Consider the following 13,451-nt stretch of genomic DNA (forward strand, 5'->3'; position numbering starts at 1 on the left):
GGATCAGAAGGCTTGGGCCGTAGCCCAGGCTCTGCCATTTTTTAGTCTCCACAACTACAGTGTCCTTGCCTGCAAAATAGGGATAAAAATGCCTTTCCTGAGAAGCTCAGGGAGTTTCTATGAGGATCAAGTGAGCCGATGGTCGTTAAAGTGTTTTGTAACTGGCTGGCCTGGGACACTGTTGTACATCTGGGAGTAGGAGAGTTCTGAGTTCCGCCGTGCCTCTCTTGGTAACTTTCTCAGTGATGTAGTTCAACCACTTGACTTCTTGTACCTCAGTTTCGCCAGCTGTAAAATGAAAGCAATAGTCCTTGATTTACTAACCTCTCAGAGGTATGGTGATGCTTAAAGGGGATAAGGTTAAGAAAACACTTTCTTTATGTAATATAGAGATGTCAGAAGATGATGAAAATTGTTTTTGTGTGTGTTTGAGATGTGACACTTGAGGCAGAATCTATGTTTCTGACACAATTATTTATTAGACTCTCATAAACTCATTTATCTGAAGGATTTTATTGGTGACAAATTTAGCTTTGTATCTCAGCAATTTTATTTAAAGTAAAATACTAAAATGAAAATAATCTAATTAAAAGAAAATGGTTCAACTTAGGAGCACTAACAAGAATCAGCTTTGAACTAAGTCTTACGTGCTAAGGAGAATAAAATAAAAATATCAAAAAGAGGCATATAACACTTACGTGCCTATACTGTTCTAAATGCTGCAACAGGTACTGTTATTATCTGATATTATTTAATCCTCACCAAAAAAACTTGTGAGCAGGCATTTTATTATGTCTATTTTATAGGTTGGTGGGTAGCGGGATGGGGCTCAGAGAGGTTAAGTAACATGCACAGGCCCAAGATTTGAATCTGCAGTCTAGCCTCAGAATCTCTCTTGTCTTTTTTTTTTTTTTTTTTTTGAGACGGAGTCTTGCTCTGTCAAGTGCAGTGGCCAGATCTCGGCTCACTGCAAGCTCTGCCTCCCGGGTTCACGCCATTCTCCTGCCTCAGCCTCCTGAGTAGCTGGGACTACAGGCGCCCGCCACCTCGCCCGGCTAGTTTTTTGTATTTTTTTTTTTTTTAGTAGAGACGGGGTTTCACCGTGTTAGCCAGGATGGTCTCGATCTGCTGACCTCGTGATCCACCCATCTCGGCCTCCCAAAGTGCTGGGATTACAGGCTTGAGCCACCGCGCCCGGCCCATCTCTCTTGTCTTAACCACTGGAGTGGACTTTATAAAGCACAGTCCCTGCCTTCAAACAGCTTGCAGAACAGCTTACAGACCAGTTGAGAGCAGATATACGCAGATGATAGATAATCAAGAAAGCAATAAAAGACATTGCTACACTGGATCATAGGTCAAATGATACTGTTTCAACTACAGGTTAAAAATCTCAAAGTAGAGCAAGGTAATGAAAGTGATGTGGGAGAAGTGACATCTGACTTGGGCCTTTCATGGCCGTAGGGTGTGAGTCAGTAGGAAAAATAATAGGACTATCCATGTAGTACTCGGTCCTACCTAACGGGACTCATTACTTGAGGAAGCAGCATTGGCTAAACAAATCATTAAATCAAGAAAAGAAATATGCATCACAAAAAGAAGATGGCTCAGGGAATAAACAAAGGGACAATATTATAGATTATTTACTAATCATATGACAATTTGCGCCTCAGCGTCTTCTGTAAAATGCAGATAGGAAGTTCCATTTCACCTTCCTTACAAAGTCAAACTCCTTTTGAAGATCATAAAGGTCACCCACACATATTTAACGGCGTAACAGTTTTTAAAAACCATTTATATTTTTATCTTTTATCTTCCTAATTACGTGGGCTTTGCCCTAGAAGATTAGAGGAGTCTATTGCTTAGAGGAAGGAAGAGGGAGATTAGGAATGCCAGAGAATGGATACAGACCAAAGGGAACATCTGCAAATATCCAGTCTGTAGTCTGGAGAGAAGGTTGCCTCAATTCTTTCAGCTGCCTGTTTAGCATATCAAGGGCATGCTTTATCTGAGCCAGAGGTCTCCTCAGGAAGGCCAAGTGGAAGAGCCTGCCCTTTTCTGGCTTCAAAGATAGTGGGAATTGGAAGAAAAGAGAAGAGAGCAGGAGAATAGAACAAAGACACATGGTCCTAATTTTCTCATCTTGGCTTTGGCACAGGAGGCTCATTAGACAAATTGAGACAACGCTGAAAGTAGATTTGCTTCTTCCCCAGCCTAGGGCACAAGATGAACTTCCTAGTCCAGTGTGGTGGCGGCTGGACTTGGAAGCAACCTGAGAGTGTGTTTGGGGATCTTGCCCGAGTGGGTCACAGTGGTTGGGACAGACTGGCACCACAGTAAAGACTGCAGGTTAGACCCACTAGGTAGGGTGAGTGGAGTTCCAGCCAAACCTCAGAGAAATCTGTGGTGCTAGCAGTAGGCAAGGTGAAGCTCAGGTAGCCCCAGCTCTGTATACTGGTTGAGGCAAGAGAACAAATGACAGTGTATGTCAGACCAGCTTCCATTTTTACCAAGAAGGCCAGAGGGGCAAGCAACAACCAGAGGGCCAAGGGAGGTGCTCTCTGGACCAGAGTGGGCAGAGTGGGCCATCCCACTACCCTATATACCACCACAAATGCTTGTAAGCCACATCTCCCTCTCACCACCTTTGAAGCCAGAATTTATCTTCATGGAGAAGCAGAGAGAGGTTATATGAGAGATTAAACCATTTTTATTCAAGAGACTGACATTGCCTAAAATGCCCATGCAGATAATAAGAACAGACTGAATTTAAACTAGATTGGTCCTTTAGTTTATTTTTCTACCAACTGTCAGATGAAGGTTATAGACAAATGAAAGTTCAGTTACAGGAGAAATAAATTCATTTTACATCCTCATCCAAGTTGAACTGTGAACAAAATGGTGTGATCCAATTACCTATAATGTTGTTGTTCTTAAATAATTCTAAGAGTAATATCTCTATATATTGAATTTTAAAATATTTAAGTGGCATTAACCTTTGACTGAAACAAAATAATATATGTAAAAGTCCCTGGCATATATTAGGTTGCTAGGTGAATATTAATTGTTTGAATGTTGTTTGAGGTCAATGTCAGCAAAGATAACAGCTACGCTCCTTGGATCATGGCTCTCGGTTCTGCATTGAGAGCCTGAATATTGGGTAAGATGAACCCCGAATAGCATCATTGCTTTCCCTGTGTGTGATTATGTGAGGAATTATGGTCCCAAGCAGAGATTCTTAAATCTAGTCCTGCATCAGAATTATCTGGACAGCTCGTTTGAAAATATAGATCATTTCTCCTCTGTTTCCCCTTGCGATTATGATTCAGTATTTCTGGGGAGGTGCCAAGGCATCTTTTGAAAACCATTAAAATCTGTTCAGATGGCATTTTAAATACCAAGGGGCGCTGTGGTACATCTTTAGTAATTTCTTCTTTGATTGTTGTTGACTCTTACAGACACATGTATGGGTAGACTAGAGAAAGCCAGACTTAATTGTTTTTTAGTTTTTGTCTGTACAAAGTTCTGCACCTAATCAGCATGGCTCCTGTCAATTCTCTAAATTCCAAAGCAAAACAAGTGTAAGTAAGGGATGATGAGCTTTGTGTTGGGCCAAGTCAAAGAAAATGGCTTCTCCCCCTCATTTCAGCAGAACACAGAGTCTCCAAGCCTAGAGCAATGATTACATGTGTGAGGAAATTCCTCAATCTGCACGGAACTATTTTCTTGTTTTTCTCTCCTCTTTCATCCCTGTTTTCAGGTCCCAGGGGGATATGGCTCTTATCAACTCTCAAACAGGAGTTTTACTGCAGCACGACACAAACAGCAAAGCAGGAAAAGTGTGTGCTACGATTCCTGTAGGAAACCCTCTTTCTTTGGGGTCCTATCACTTTTATCCTACCTCTGTCACCTCTTTTAGTGTGTCATCATGTGAATGTGGCCTCTCCAGCACTTTCTGACTCACAATTTTCTGTTGGTCACCTGACCAAATGATGCCCAGGCTGAAGTTGGCAAATGGCCATTGTGCTGAACATAATCGTTCCAGTAAAACATAGCTTATTAGCATAGAAATCTCTATAAGCCTTTCTATTCTAATTTTGCTGTTACAATTCTGGCCCCTTCAGAGGTCATGCTAACCTAGTTAAGGCTCTTGGAGAAAATACCGTCGTTCCAGCTCATTGCATTTGCATTAAAATATATTGTCCTTCAACTGACATGCTAACCAGCAACCCATCATCTGCAACTTTGTGCAGAACCTGAACTGCAGGGCATCATTTGTTATTTAAGTTGGAGTCTGGGAAGCTCAGTGAAAATATATGATGGGCACCAAGACGTTAGGGTCTTTAAAGTTCTGGCTGTGTGCTCTTCACACTGAATGAAATGAAAAGATTTTGATGAAAAGCAGATTACTACAAAGTGAAGGGTGCTAACTGCTAGGGTCCTTGATGTGTCACATCCCATAGAGACAATATGGCATTGTGAGGACACAAATGTCAGGGTCAGACTGCTTAGTTGAAATCCCTGTTCTACTATATAGGAATTTTGAAAACTAGTGATAATAAAATAGTCATCTCTCCCTAGGTTATGTGAGATTATCTCTATAGAGTAGTACATTACATGTGCCCATGTCATTAATTATGATTGTTATTAATTACTAATGTTTTGTATGCTCAATTGATGTCGACTATTTCTATTAATAACAATGTGAAACCTACAGAATGGTTAATCCTTCATATAGCTCACTCTTATGATTTTTGAGAAATTATTTGGGAAAAGATATTTGGGTACTGAAGATACATAAGTAATGAGAAGGGATGATTTCCACCCTCGTAAAGATCATATTCCAGATAGAGAATGTGGAAGTTAGTGAGTTACCCCTTAATGGGGGTCCAAGAAGAGGGTGTGAGATCATTTTTCAAGGATGCTATAGATTTGTTTTGATTGGATAGGAGGTTGTAAACTGCTTAGAACAATACGTAACACTACATACTAAGTATGCAAGTATTTTATTATTGCTGTTATTGTTATTAATATTGTTTATACCCACAATTACTTATATTATCTTGCTTAAATCTTGTGACAACCTTGTGAGAAAGGTACTGTTATTATCTGATATTAATAATGAGGAAATCAAGGCTCAGGGAGGTTAAGTAACCTACCCAATGTCACATAGCTTATACAACAGAGCCCAGATTTAAACCAACTGCATTGACTCCTTTGAAATTCTTGTTTGTTTGAGTTGCTTTGTTATAGGTTGTGTCTCTCAAAGAAATCGGGATAATTGGACCTGTTAAATATTTGGTGATGGGCAATGAGCTGTTTAAGGTCTTTGGCTGTAACGTGTCCTTGGAAGCAAGGAGCTCACTCCATTTGGTTCCTAGGAAGTTCCTCTGGTTGTGCTATCATCACTTCTTGACCTTGAGAGGTTGCCTACTGCACTCTCTGACTTCAAGCAATACTTTATCTAATTCTTCCTCAAGAAAACATCTACATTTAAAAATATTCTTACAGAAAAGGGGAATCTATACTCTTTTTAAATGATCTTTAAATAAAATTAGACTCTAAAATAGCAAAGTTGGAAGAAAGAGTGAGGATTATTTAAGCCAATTCCTCCATTTTGTATGTGAGGCCTACATGAGGGGAAGGGATGGAAATGTCTGCAGTTTACATGGTTAATTACTATGCAGCTTGGTGGCTAAGAGTTTGGTGGGCTCTGGAGCTGGGTGGTCTGGGTCTGAGTCCCAGTTCTCTACTTGCCAGCTTAATCTCCTTGTGCCTCAGTTGCCTTGCTGTAAAATGGTGGTAATAACAGTGCTTACCTCATGGGATTGTGGTGAAGATTAAGTAAGTTTCCATGTGTAAGGCACTTGGAATAGGGGCTGGCACATAGTAAACTATATATGAGTATTCACTATTCTTCCTGTTGACAGCACTAGGATTTGGGTCCAGACTGCTTAACTTCCTTGTCTAGTGCTCTTTTCATTTCCTTAAATTCTCTTCCACCAAGATCTTTTTTGTAACCAGCTGAGGTTCTTCCAACTTTAGTTTGACCCATGACCACCAGTTCTCTTCTTAGTCTGGATACCTGTGTGGTTTTTGTGCTTATCAGTTTCAAACACTGTGGTCATGGGACTCTGAGGTCAGATAGACTTGCATTTGAGTTCCAGCCTTACTACATAGAGGTTACTTAGCTTCCCTGTGCCTCTGTTTCTTCATTTGTACACTGGGAATACCAAAGAGCACCTACCTTATTAAGATTGCTGATAGGATTAAATAAGCAGTTATTTATAAAAGCACTCAGCAGAATGCCAGACGCTTGCTAGATATATAGTACATGGCAGTACATTATTGTTATTACTACTGTTATAACTCCTTATGGAATTTTCCAAGTCATGAGTGTACTTTCCTCTTGCAGATTATCTGAGTAGGCTGAACGATCGGTGAAAAGGAGGCCAAGCATCTCAAAAATAGGACACCTGAGAGTATGAAGCCAATGTGACACTCAGGTGAGTTAGCCTTATGATACCTAAGCATTCAGTCCTTGGACCAGATGCATCAGAATCTTCTGGTAAGTGTGCTAAAATATGGGTTACTGAGACCCACCCTATGTCTGCCAAATCAGAATATTCTAAGGAAGCAGGTCCCAGGGAATATATATTTTAAAGCTCCCTAAATGTACTTTATGGGCTGCCCGACTTGGGAATCACAGGATTAGGTAGCTACCTAAATGAAGACATTTAAATGTGCCAAAAGCTTCTCTTTCACCCATCCATTTATCCATCTATTCACCCATCCATCAACCAAATATGTGCTAGTATCTGGTATTTGCTTCATGACCTGCTACTGCTGTGGGGGGTGCAAAAATAAATGATCAATACTCTCAAAGAGTCAATAGTCTAAGAGAATGGATGACTGAAGCACAAATAATAAAAGATGTGCTATGAAGTATGATGGGGGTCCAGAAAAGTAGGTACTTATTCCAGGTTGTGGCAGAAGACTCTGGTGAGGTTTCCTTTTATATAATGGCATGAATTCCCTTTCAGATCCATCTCTAATTTAAGCTTCTCCTACTTCTGACTGTTTGTGTTACATACCAATCCTATGGATTTCTATAGTTTTCTGGAATTACTTTTTACACACTACAATAGAGTTGTGTGGCTGATTCCATGTTTTACTTAGAAGCTGAGAGCTTGATAAAAAGTGAAGGCTGCATCTTAATTATCACCTTTTCCCCTACTTCCTAGCTAGGGTCTGGCTCTGCCTAAGCAGCTGCCATCAGTGCTCAATAAACACTGAAGAAGTTGGGTTGTTGCACTGGTTATACAAAGAAGGAGGCAGTGGGTATAAGCCTGGGGCGGGGAGCAGGGCTGGAACCAGTCATGGGACATGTAGAATTTGAATCAAGTTTGGGCTTTAGTTTTTAGGCAATGAGCCTAAGACTATTTTGGAAGCTATATCCTTTGTTCACAAAAAAGTTAGAAAGGGCAAGAACTAGGGCAATCTATCACAAAGTGTGGGAGAGGTAATTTTATATGTAAACTATTATAAATCACATTTGAGTTATGAAGTGAGACAATTATTCCCTTTGCAGTTTCATTTCATTCTGTCTAATTATTTCAGGGAGACATTCTGAATTGGGTGCTAGTGTTTTAACACTTCTCTAACACTTTCTCTTTTTAAATTCTGTTTATTTTTAGTTGACAAATAATAATTGTATATATTTATGGAGTACATTGGGCATGGAGGGTGGGTTATTCTGTGATGTCTTGACCTGTGTATACATTGTAACACTTCTCTAATACTTTCTAATCCAGCCGTCCCTAACCTTTTTTGCACCAGGAACCAGTTTCGTGGAAGACAATTTTTCCACAGATGGTTGGGGGATGATTTCGGGATGGAACTATTCCACCTCAGGTCATCAGGCATTAGATTCTCATAAGAAGCATGCAACCTAGATCCCTCACATGTACAGTTCACAATAGGGTTCATGGTTCTATGAGAATCTAATGTTGCCACTGGTCTGACAGGAGGCAGAACTCAGTTGATAATGCTTGTTCACCTGCTACTCACCTCCTGCTGTGTTGCCCAGTTCCTAACAGGCCATAGACTGGTATCAGTCCATAGCCTGGGGCTTGAGGACCCCTGCTCTATGATGTCTATACAACAATAAAATTGCCTAATGATGCATTTCTCAGAATGTATACCCATCATTAAGCGACACTTGGCTGCTTGTGTATTTTTATATATAGCTAAATGTGGCTAGATTAGATGTGATATCTCGTTGGAGGCAGGGATAGTTGGGCAAGTTTCTAAAACACAAAACTGACTGTGTCTTTTCTCTGCTTAAGAACCTTCCATGAATCCCTGCTGTTCATAACCGGATAAATTCTAAGCTGCCTAATTCAGAATTCTAGCTTAGAGATGTCTATACCTGGCTGCTCCCAACAGTCAGTCTCATGTCCTATCTCAAACATGGGGCTTCAATAAGTATGAATTTTTCCAAGGAGAACTTTATACTCTGCGTACTTTTAAAGGCTCAAGCCTGGAGACCTCCCCCTTCTCGCCTCCCTTACCCTTTTCACCAGGGCATCCTCTATTCATCCTTCTAGAGCCTCCTCTGGGGAGTCCTTTCCCAATGCCGACTTCCCAGCCTAAGCTTAGTGCTATTTCTGTAGATACCCAGAAACTATATGTACAGTTTACCCTAGTGTGTCAAAGTTATAGTTACTGCTTTAGGAGAGACTTTGAGCTTTTCATCTTTATTACTCGGGCTTCTGCTACTGTGTCAGGCAGGTAGTTGACACTCAACAAATGTTTGTTTAGCCTAACTCAGCTGAACACATGGAGTTATTAAGCTGATTTTGCTGAGTCTGCAACATTTCTTGCATGCATCCCCTGCTTGGAGTTCCAATTACAGTCCTCCTGCTTCAGTTTTCTTAACTTGTCACTCCCTTCCTCTGATAACTTTTGCCATACCTCTGTATCACATGGCCTACTTTTTGAAAAGATTTTTTTACATTCACCTGTATTTGTCTCAAATTTGTTTTTAAAAGAAACTTTGTATTACTACCATCACGGAAAACCTTCATCACTTGGCACAAAAGAAAGTTTAAAAAATACAACAAAAGACATTCTACTAAATTCTAGCTAGACAACCTTGCCTGTTCTAGTAGATGCACTGAGACCATTAATGAATCTTTCATCCTACTTCGTGTCATCCTCTTTGCCACATGACTTTGGGTCTCTCTCACCAACTAGGCCAAGTTCCTGTCTTCATCTCTTGATTCAGCCATAACACTTGCTCTGCCCAGTGTTGTTTTAGTAGATTTGACGCATACAGAAACGTAAAAAACTCTTGTGTGGGCCGGGCGCGGTGGCTCAAGCCTGTAATCTCAGCACTTTGGGAGGCCGAGATGGGCGGATCACGAGGTCAGGAGATTGAGAGCATCCTGGCGAACACGGTGAAACCCCGTCTCTACTAAAAAGTACAAAAAAACTAGCTGGGCGAGGTGGCGGGCGCCTGTAGTCCCAGCTACTTGGGAGGCTGAGGCAGGAGAATGGCGTAAACCCGGGAGGCGGAACTTGCAGTGAGCTGAGATCTGGCCACTGCACTCCAGCCTGGGCGACAGAGCGAGACTCCGTCTCAAAAAAAAAAAATAAAATAAAATAAAGGAAAAAAACCTCTTGTGTGACTGGGATAGCTCCTCTGCAATGAGAACATGCCTGGGATAGTGTACTGAAAAGATGTGAGAAATACATGAAGCAGAGTCCAGTCATCCCAGCCAAGAACCAGCTGTGACTCTAACCACATGACTTTGAGGCAAGTCCAGACCAAGAGCCTTAAAGACGGACCTGCAGATTCCTGAGCTAAATAAAAGTTTATTGTTGAAAGGCACAGAGTTGTTTTTGTTTCCTACGGATATTAATGTGGCAATAGATAACTAATATAGCTGCCAAGGCTCTGAGCCTGAGACATGTTTTCTCTTTGCTAAAAAGGTAGATTAGAACAGGGGTCCCCAAACCCCAGGCCACTGCCTGGTACAGGTCTGTGGCCTATTAGGAATTGAGCCACACAGCAGGAGTGGTGGGTGAGCCAGCATTATCACCTGAGCTCTGCCTCCTGTCAGATCAGCAAGGCATTAGATACTCATAGGAGCATGAACCCTATTGCGAACTGAATATGCAAAGAATCTAGGTTGTGTACTCCTTATGAGAATCTAATCCTGATTATCTGAGGTGGAACAGTTTCATCTGGAAACCATCCCCCTACCCTGCTTGGGGAAAAATTGTCTTCCATGAAACTGGTCCCTGGTGCCAAAAAGGTTGGGGACTGCTGTCATAGAGTATACTTACACAAACCTGGGTGGTATAGCCTGCTACACATCTAGGCTGTATGGTGTAGCCTATGGCTCCTAGGCTACAATCCTGTACAGCTTGTTACTATACTGAATGCTGTGGGGAATTGTCACACAATGGCATTTGTGTATCTAAACATCCCTAAAAATAGAAAAGATACAGTAACGATAGGGTATTATAATCTCATGGGACCATTGTTGTATATGCTGGCCATTGTGGACCAAAATATTTATAGCCTGTGACTATATACGTATATACAACATATATTGTGTTTATATTTATATTTATAATACATTTATTTACATAAATTTTTCTCTACAAAAATTTCTGCCAGGTAGTTTTCCTGCTTCTGTTTGCAAACCTCCAGTGAGAGGTGGCTTATTATTCTGCAAATGAGCCTGTTACAGTCCTGATTGGGTGAAGAAGATAGACTTGAGGAACACAAAACTGGAAATGGGGGTTCTTGCAGTAATCCAAGTGAGGGACATGGAAGAGCCAAAATGAGCAGGAAGAATCCGGATGTACTGATAGAGAAGCAAACTCCTTCGGTTGATGCTAAGTGCCATAAAAATGTGAATTGTGTAAAATGTGAATTGTAAAGTGGTTGTGCTCACTTTAGAGCCCAAACTTACTGCATAAACAACTCCCAAACCATACAAACATCTATTTTTCCTTTAAATGGACAAAGCAATGCTGACACCCAGTGGCTGGTTCAGATTACCCACAGCTCCCAGACAGAGGATCCCAAGGGAGATGAAAGTCAACTTGCTCAATCCCTACCATCAGAGCAACCCACGATCTTTAGCTGAAAGGGCAAGTCTAAATTCAGCCAGTAATAGCCAGCCATGTGATGTGTTTGGCACCACATAAAGGATAGTTCCTAGTAAGTTTAATGCAGGTAAAAGAGCCAAATTAAACCTGCAGATGAGAAGAGTATTGAATCAAAGTCAGCACCTTGCGAAGCAGAGACAAAAGCAATTACCCTGAGTTCCCTGGAGAACTCCCATCCAAAGCACCAATACGAAATGAAATAGTTAAAGGTCAGTTTCTCAGTCAAATCAGTCCTCTGTTTTGCCATAACAGGGCAGGCTTTGTGCTTTGGTTGGAAACCACTCAACTCCCATTCTGACACAGAGTCAGGATGTGATAAAACAACAAGGAACTTGACAAATTGAATGGACAAACCGGTCTAAGGAGGGGAAAATGAGTTTGCTAAGGCCTAAAAGCAAACTAATGGCAGAGAGGAAACACTAGTGTGCTTCTTGTCTGACTAGACTTAACAGCTGGAGCTCCAGTAGCCATCTTGGACCATGTGACAAGGGCCACAATCTTAGGATGGTAGAGGGGAAAGTAGAAGAGTCTGGTCATGAATGAATTCATGGGGCTGTCATACCAACCTGGAGTCTAGACCAGATTTTTATGAACTCTCATGCATGCTCAAAATGTCAGTTATCATCTGTATGTCATTGATGCTGATCGTCTATCTACTTGATGTCGCCATTTGAACATCACAGAGGAACGTTCAGAACAAAACTCAGGATCTTCTCCCCACAAATTTGGTTTTCCTTCAGTGTCCCTAAATGACACCACCATCCATTGCACAAACCAGAAGTAGAGGAGACATCCTTGACTCCTTTCTTTTCCTTGACCCCCATAACTAAAAAATCACAAGACTTGAATATATGACTTTATCCCTTATATTAACCCACTTCTCAACATTCTTCTCATCATTGCTCCAATGTTCTCTGCTTTATCCATTGGACACATTTTGCTTGTTTGTTTATCACCTCTTTCCTCTGTACAAGAATGCCAGCTTCCATGCCTGCCCTAGTTTGCATTCCCCTGCTTTTTCTTCAGACACTCTATTCTATTACACTCTATTATTTTCTTCATAGCTCTTATCTGTATCTGAAATGACGTGTATTTGTCTATGAGACTAGGGGTCTCATCTGTCTTGTCCTTGGTTGTTGACTAATGTAGTGAGAAAAGAGCAGAGATTTTGTCTATTTGCCTCACTGTTGTATCACTATCACTCAGAACTGTGCCTAGTACAAAGTAGGTGCTCAATGAATACTTGTTGGTGAGTAAACATGAATATAGGTACACACGTAATGTATATATAGTGCTTGGACAGTAGGAGTATCTGGCAAAGGAAGTCCTGAGTTAGCAATTACCTGGTTACAGACTACAACTCAGTTGCTGGTGCCTTGTTATTTTTGTAGTCAATGACTTTGAAAGCCAATGTTGCGTATCTGACAAGGACTCGAAAAGGTAGTCTGAGATTTGATATCATCGTCATCATCTGATGAAAAAAAAATCAAACCTAGCTTCTGAAACGGGAAGTAGGATACCTGGTGGATGTTGTCTTAGGGCAACTTGGGCTGCCACTTTTATTTTCTGTTGCTTTCCGTAATAGCCAGGATCTATGAAGAAGATGGTTGACTACTTGTTCATGCCGTAGTTTAGCTGGTTTTTGACTGAATCCATGAAAGAAAAGGAAGGAAGGAGGGAGGGAAGGAAAGGGATGGAAAAGAAAGAGAATAAAGGAAAGGAAGAGGGGAGAGAGAGAGAGAACCTGTTCTGTTTAAAGTATTACAAGGGAAATAAAGAGAAGGTCTTTATACTTCCTCTTTTGTTCATTCCCTGACCCCACATTTGAATTCTTTATGTTACAGCCAGAATAATACTTTCCTCTGCCTCTCTCCTCTTACTCTGTCTCTCTCTTTTCCTCCTTTCTTTTCTCATTGGCTTAATAAAATAAAGTGTATTTTTACTCTGTAACAACTCAACATTAGTGTCCCTGGTTAGCAGGGGGCCACTCATGTGATTATCTAGGAGCCCCAATAGGGCACCTTTTATCTTGATACTCTGAGCTCTTTTAGGGCCTCAGAGATGTCTACAAACCAAGAAAGAACAGAAAGGATCCTGCATGGAGGGTTTTTATAAGTCAAGTGCGTGATCTCTGTGAAATATAAGTTGTATGGTATCCTGCGTAAAACTTTCAGTGGCTTCCAGCCACGTTAGAATAAAATCCAAATTCTTCACTGTGGCCTACAGGGTGCTACATGATTGCTCTTGCTTACCTTTTTAAAATT

General features: G+C 41.0%; 1 long non-coding RNA gene across 1 annotated transcript in view; it reads left to right on the forward strand.

Annotated features, from left to right (window-relative positions):
• Positions 1 to 238: 238 nt before the first annotated feature.
• The window catches only part of LOC103885511, a 60,265-nt gene continuing 47,052 nt past the window's right edge, over positions 239 to 13,451 (forward strand). The window contains exons 1-2 of the long non-coding RNA XR_001903862.2: positions 239 to 333; positions 6,416 to 6,506. This is a non-coding gene — a long non-coding RNA (uncharacterized LOC103885511). The remainder of the gene's footprint in view (positions 334 to 6,415; positions 6,507 to 13,451) is intronic.

This window comes from Papio anubis, chromosome 5 (genome assembly GCF_008728515.1).
Source record: "Papio anubis isolate 15944 chromosome 5, Panubis1.0, whole genome shotgun sequence".
NCBI lineage: Eukaryota > Metazoa > Chordata > Mammalia > Primates > Cercopithecidae > Papio > Papio anubis.